This window comes from Formica exsecta, unplaced genomic scaffold (assembly GCF_003651465.1).
Source record: "Formica exsecta isolate Colony F162 unplaced genomic scaffold, ASM365146v1 scaffold154, whole genome shotgun sequence".
NCBI classification, from domain to species: Eukaryota; Metazoa; Arthropoda; class Insecta; order Hymenoptera; family Formicidae; genus Formica; species Formica exsecta.
The window spans coordinates 1-6,633 of NW_021848865.1; positions in this window are offsets into that span (position 1 = coordinate 1).

A 6,633-nucleotide genomic window follows, 5' to 3' on the forward strand; every position below is an offset into this window, starting at 1 on the left:
ACCGTCGGTTCATCTAACCGGACTTGGTGAAATTGGCCCTAAGTCATATATTGAACCTATCCTATGTATTATCCCCTATTACCCATGATGCATTGCGAAAGGCCGCGAGAGCCAATAACAGTCTACCTTATCTAGCATTTCTTTTCAATATTTAGTATCTCTTTTATATAGCAACTGCGCACAAAATCGATTCTTTGCATAGCATGATAGGTAACGAAGAGTGATGACTTAACCATCTTTTATATAACCTTAACAATCCGTCTCGTCCTACTAGCGCCAACAGCGTAAAAACTAAAATAATAAACTCATGGTGGAGGATTAAACATGCAAAGGGATAGACATATAAAACTATATAGCAAAATAAGAAGCTATCGGAGGAGCAAAAGAGACTTAAAATTAGTATCGTTCTCAAAAATCTTCGCTTCAATAAACTTGATTGCTTTAATTTTTTTCAAGTTAGTTTCGGTTTTCAACATGCTTTCAAATTCTCTAAAAAATCTCCTAAATATTTTTTTCCCCTGTTTCTCCCCTAAACCAGGTAAAATACTCCTAAATCTAGGAGAAAATCCCCTAACCTGGCAACACTGCTGAGAGAGGCAATGCCGGCGATTTTCGTGGGACGCTTTTTACCTCCGTATACTTAGCAGACAAATTTGATATTTCTTATTTTTTATTATTGCAATCGTTTGGGAATTGTTTGGGCAAATTTAGGAATATATTCTCATAGTTTAGGAAATAATAATTTATCTGTAATAAATGAAAATTAATTGAGCGTATAGTTAGCAGACATAATTTTAAAAAAATTCTTTTTTTATTTTAATCAACGTGAAATCATTTGGGAAACACGTCTGTAATGTTTTCAACGTTTGAGAAATAATAATTTATTTTATAATAATTAATTTCCTATCAGATAATAATCCAGGACCGGATACATAAGGTCAGATATGCAAAGCTAGATGGACAGGATCCGATATGGGGTCTGTTCTTTATAGCTGAACTAGTGCAGCCAGTTCAGCTATAAAGAACAAATCTATAGCCCACATTGCTAATTGGCCAATTGCACACTAGGATCTTCTGATTGGACAATCGTACTGGATTGGTCCATTTCCTTATGCATACATATATGGACCAATTAATTAATTTTCTTATGCATCTTATGTTTTTGCGGTACGCAAATTTGTCTGGATATACCATAGACATAGTATATCTAGACCGAACGTTTGCCTTTATTTAAGGAGTGGGGGTAAAGATGCACGTAGAAAAGGACATACTCTGTTTCGTGCTCCTTGCATTCTCTCTTGCTCGCACGTAGCATAGCGTACTCTTACACTATGCTACATGTGAGTGAGAGAGAACGCAAGGGGCACGGAACAGAGTATGTCCTTTTTTACGTGCACTTTGGCCCCCACTCCTCAACACTAGGTCTAGATATACTATGTCTATGGGATATACCTTTACGGTTACGACTAAAATTTTTTCACGTGGCAGGCCTGGTCTACAATAGAGTGGGAGCCGTGGCACATAGAAAAACTTAAGCAGTAAGATTTAAGACTTAAGAATTTCATCCATACGGAATTTTCAGCGTTGCTTACATTTCAATATGGCTGCCTTACTGTTCGACCATGCGCGTTTTCCAGCAAGCGCGGCAAGCGTCTCCGCGTCCTGTGTGCAGAAGCCATTACTGCTTAAGTTTTTCTATGTGCAAAGGCCCTTAAGTCTTAGTGCTTATGTTTTTCTACGTGCCACGGCCCTAATACGTAAAAAATTGATCAATCACAGTCGATATTCTCCGCACATTCAACTGTTGGACAATGTCATACGACTTAGGCTGCGTTCCGAAATTCACTGCCAGTATTGAAAATCTATAATATACATAAACTATAGATTTTCAGTACTGGCAGTGAATTTCGAAACACAGCCTTACTTACGATTCTATTGTAGACCATGCCTCATGGCCTTTAGGCAGAAATGACCTACATGAAGCTAGACGGCAGAAATTATTAAATATAATTATTTTTTACTTTTCTGAGTAAGTAGTATAGCTATGCGGGTTCTAACTCATGTCCTCTGAGGGGCGGTGAGGGGCGAGGGGAAACTGGCGCGGGAGGGTATAACGTCACGCGGGGGAACCACGGCGAAACCAATAGGCAAGAGGTCCGCGAAGGGGTGAGGGGACCGCGCGCAACGGGTAGGCGAGGAATTCGCGGGGAAGAGGGGGACCGCGGCGAAACCAGTAGGCGAGGGGTCCGCGGGGAAGAGGGGGAAGCACGCGTCTGCGAGTTGGCAAGGGGTCCGCGGGGAAAAGGGGAACGCACGCGTCCGCGAGTAGGTGTGAGCGAGATAGCGCGAGGCGTCCGCAATGTGTGGGAGACGAATAGCGCGAGACGTACGCGAGGCTGTGTGAGAAGGATATTATTCATAAGTCGGTGCGACAAGGATAGCGTTTATAAGACGATGGGTATGAGGAAGATAGCGCAAGGCGATCGCATGCATGTAGGAGAAGGATAGCGTTCGCATGCACGTGGATGATGCGAGATACGGCGTTCGCAAGGATAGCGCGAGAAGGATAGCGCGAGGCGTTCGCAATGTGTGAGAGAGAAATAGCGTTCGCTTGCACTTGGGAGAGAGAGAGAGAGAGAGAGAGAAACAGCACAAGATATGGCGGGAAGAAAGAAGGAGGAAATTAAATAACATATTTTTAATATTAATACAATTTTTTTATTTATAGAAGTGTGTATATACATGTGTTTTGTGTGTGTGTGTGTGGTGTGGGTGTGTGTGGTGTGGGTGTGTGTCAAAGAAATCAAATTTTATTAAAATATTAATTCAAATATTATAAAATTTAAAATAGGATACTTACAATTAATTTTTCGATCTCTTGCTTGGAGGCTCGTCCCATGATTCTTCCTCAGCATCGTAAGGCTCGAACCCGAATAAACGTCTTAAATCTAAATAAAGTCCATCCGGATTTTCCCACACGTTTTCGCGGATTTCTCGTTCGTGCCGCCGCAACATTCGCACAAACTTTCGGTGCTCAAAGTTCATGAAACCGGGAATCTTGATATCGCTCGTATATTGATACTATAAATCCAATCAAATTATTATTATTTATATATTAAACAATTAATTTGACATAAAATATGCACAAATATTACTTACTCTTTGAAAGACTACTAGATTTAATAAGGCTCTCAACAGCCCCATTGCAAGATTCTGCGCCCACCATGCCGCGTTCTATTGACGTCGACACAACACCAACTCGATCAATTTCACTCGTTGTCAGACACTTTATGACGGACATAACGGGATAGACATTGTCTCGATTAAACATTTTAGAATAGGGGATGTATCACTAACAAAGAACGCTTACCTTCTGCACATGATAAGAAGACAAAAGTAAGCATGTTTCCGCGGACAATTATCTACAAGTCTTTTAAATATGAATGTATTATTATAATATATAAATCACTATCAAACAGCTTTGAACAGCTATCGAACGGCTATTGAACATTTTTGAACAGCTATCGAACAGCTATCGAACCACTATCAACTACATTGAACCATTATCAAACGACAAATTAATTATTACTTTAAAAATTTTGTCTATAGACATGTAATACCTATATTTTAATTAAATGGCTAACGCCGCTATCTAACGTCACGTACTGAAATTTAATACTCGCATACTAGGATAAGAAAGAAAAAGACTAAAAGAGAATAAAAATATATTTTAACAATAGCTTATTCTAAATAATGTTTGGGTGAATCTTTATGATGATTCGTCCATCAATTGAATATTTTAAATACATTTTGTAAAGCGCAATCGTTTCTATCCTCCCATTGAAGTCCATGCTGATGTCCGATTAGCCATGAAGGTTGGCATATCTCAGATTTTGTAATCGCACGCCATGGTACGGGACTTGCAAAAAAGTAATGAGAGAGAACAAATCCATTTCTCAATATCGCTACTTCCTTCACGATAAAGTTTCGCCCCATAATGAATCCTTGCAGATCCACAAACGTTGGCGCGATCATGTTGATAATATTACTGTATGATTGCAAGAATGATGTACGAGTGCTGTCGATCGTCAAAATCTCAATCTTTATATATTTTTGACATTGGAGGGGATATTTGCTGATCTAAGTAATTTTACGAACTACGTTGGTCAATGGGCAATATTCAACAACGCAATCGTGCAAGATGAGACAATAGGCAGTAGTATTTGCCGGTATATCCTCTTTGCACTCAAACTCTAATCTCACGTCCACGGTGGAATTTTTGACAGACTCGTTTTGTTACGAGCAATTGATAACCGCGAGAGGACCGCAATGTAGAAATTTTGAAATGTTTAATAGCACATTATCATTATCACATCCATAATAAGATTTGCGAAAACGAGAGTACATATCGAACAAGAGGGCGAATCTATTTTTATCGAAATCTAAATTCAAATCATCGTAGGGATAAAATTCCGAGTTTAGATAGAGTTTAACGTTGGTCAATTTGCAGTCGTCGAATGTAGTAATATCTTTTGACACAGCATTTTTTCTGCCAGTCTGCAACGCAAAGATCACGTATCGCGGCTTCTCCAGCTGAGAAGCGGCTTTCACGGTCCACGAATGCTTGGTCATATTATGCAATAGAGGAAATTCGTATAGATCCCAAGAGCGAAAACTCATATTCATGTATCGCCCGCTTCTCTCGGTTGTTAGAGAGACATAGTTTTTAATCGTGGAAGTTATTCCAACGTTTCTGTTGCGGTCAATCTCCACACCGTCGAGTTCATATCGAAGTTCATCAAACATAAACGCGACACAATTGTTTCCCAATACCACTCTTCCCCCTTCAGCTACTTTACGCACCCTCAACTTTCCCTCGACGTATAGAAAACTTTCACATGGTAACGTGTACAAATCTTGATGTTGTATCGGTATCCGTATCTCGTCGCTATATCCAAGCGTTGTGTTGGCGTATGGATTGTACGTATGAGTCTCAATCTTGACGATACGATCGTCAAAGATCGCCTCCGATATTAAAGATGTCAATCATATTGTTCAAGTATTTCGTACGACGAATCCCAATGATTTTAAAAACTCGCGATTCAACGCGCTGAGCTTCTTTTTAGCGTAACCAGATATCTGAGTATTGTCACCCGATAACGCAGTCACTCGCCTTCTCGCAAAAATATTGTCCCTCGCAAAAATATTGTCTCTCACGTGCTTTCGTTCAACACAAGCATTTCATTTGTCAAACGCTTTATTTTTGCCGCCGCCGTATATGCAATCTTACGGTAACTTCCTCTCCTCGAAAATCGAGCAAATGTCCTTCTTGATCAACAATGCGTATCGTTAAATCAGTAATGCTCCGTGCGACGATCGGTAGATAAATGATCTGTGATGGCGTTTCCGATATCTTATATCCAGGCGGCACGCTCGGTGAAAATTCATGTATCGTGTGTACGCGCTTGTCATTGCTGTACGCGCCAGTGGTTACGCTGCATTCTATACGAATAATATTTACGCTAATAATATTTATCGGTACATTCGATTCGTGCCATTTCCGAGGTTGTAATATACAATTCGACGAGAATCCCAACAACGATCCAACGTTGCCCGGTTTACTAAAATTTATTCTATAGACACATTTGATTTCACTCTTTAGCGTATTATGATTAGCGCGAAGCATTATTGGATATTCATCGTGTTCTTCGATATTATCTTCGTCATCAACAACATCGTTGAAATCAACTATGCGCCGATGTCGTAAAATTGCACGTCGGAGATATTCGTTTATAGCGTGTAATTCGTACGATTCCCCGGGAATCGTAATTTCCTTGTCGTCGTTATCAAAGTAAAATTTATTATTCCAAGAATTCACGTTCGATACCGTATGATAAATTTCAAAGTCCGTTAAACCAAGCTCGTAATCGCCATCGTTTAAATCTATAGCCGGAAAGTAGCTTACAGCAAGAACGCTACTCTTGCCGGTCAACGTAAGCGTGAGTGACATGCTGGAAAACTGTCAAACGAATACTGAGTCGCGACGGAGAATTGTCAGGCTTTAAATTCATATCGATCATCGACCGTTTGAAGAAATCGAAGACACAATTGTCCACAAATACTTTGATTATAATTTTGATAGGCCGTGTGATTGTATTCTATATTTGCAACATTCTGTCCAAAATATCGCACTAATTCCTTGGGCGGTCAAAGATTTCCAAAACTATCGAAATATACCACACGATCTCCCCTCTTTGCATACGCAACCCAATGAGTACCGGAACCATCGACGTCATCCAAATTGACGATACCGCTCGTATTTCGCCGTACACCGATTATCGGTAAATTATTGCGCATGAAAACGCCTCTAAAAAACTGTATACGCATACGTCTTGCAAGTTGTTCCAATTGTACATTAGTTGTTACACCGGCAGGCATTTTTATTTTGACGTTTTTTTTTCTTGGCTGCTGTTGAGAACCCTCGTCCGCGCTTGTATGAAGCGAGATAAAGTCCGTGACCTTCCATGGCGCGATTATGACATTGCATTTCTTCGAGCTGACGTTGCGCCGCCTTGCTATCGTTCACAGCCTTCGCGATTCCCGCTGCTCCGCCAGCCAACGAACCGAGAACTC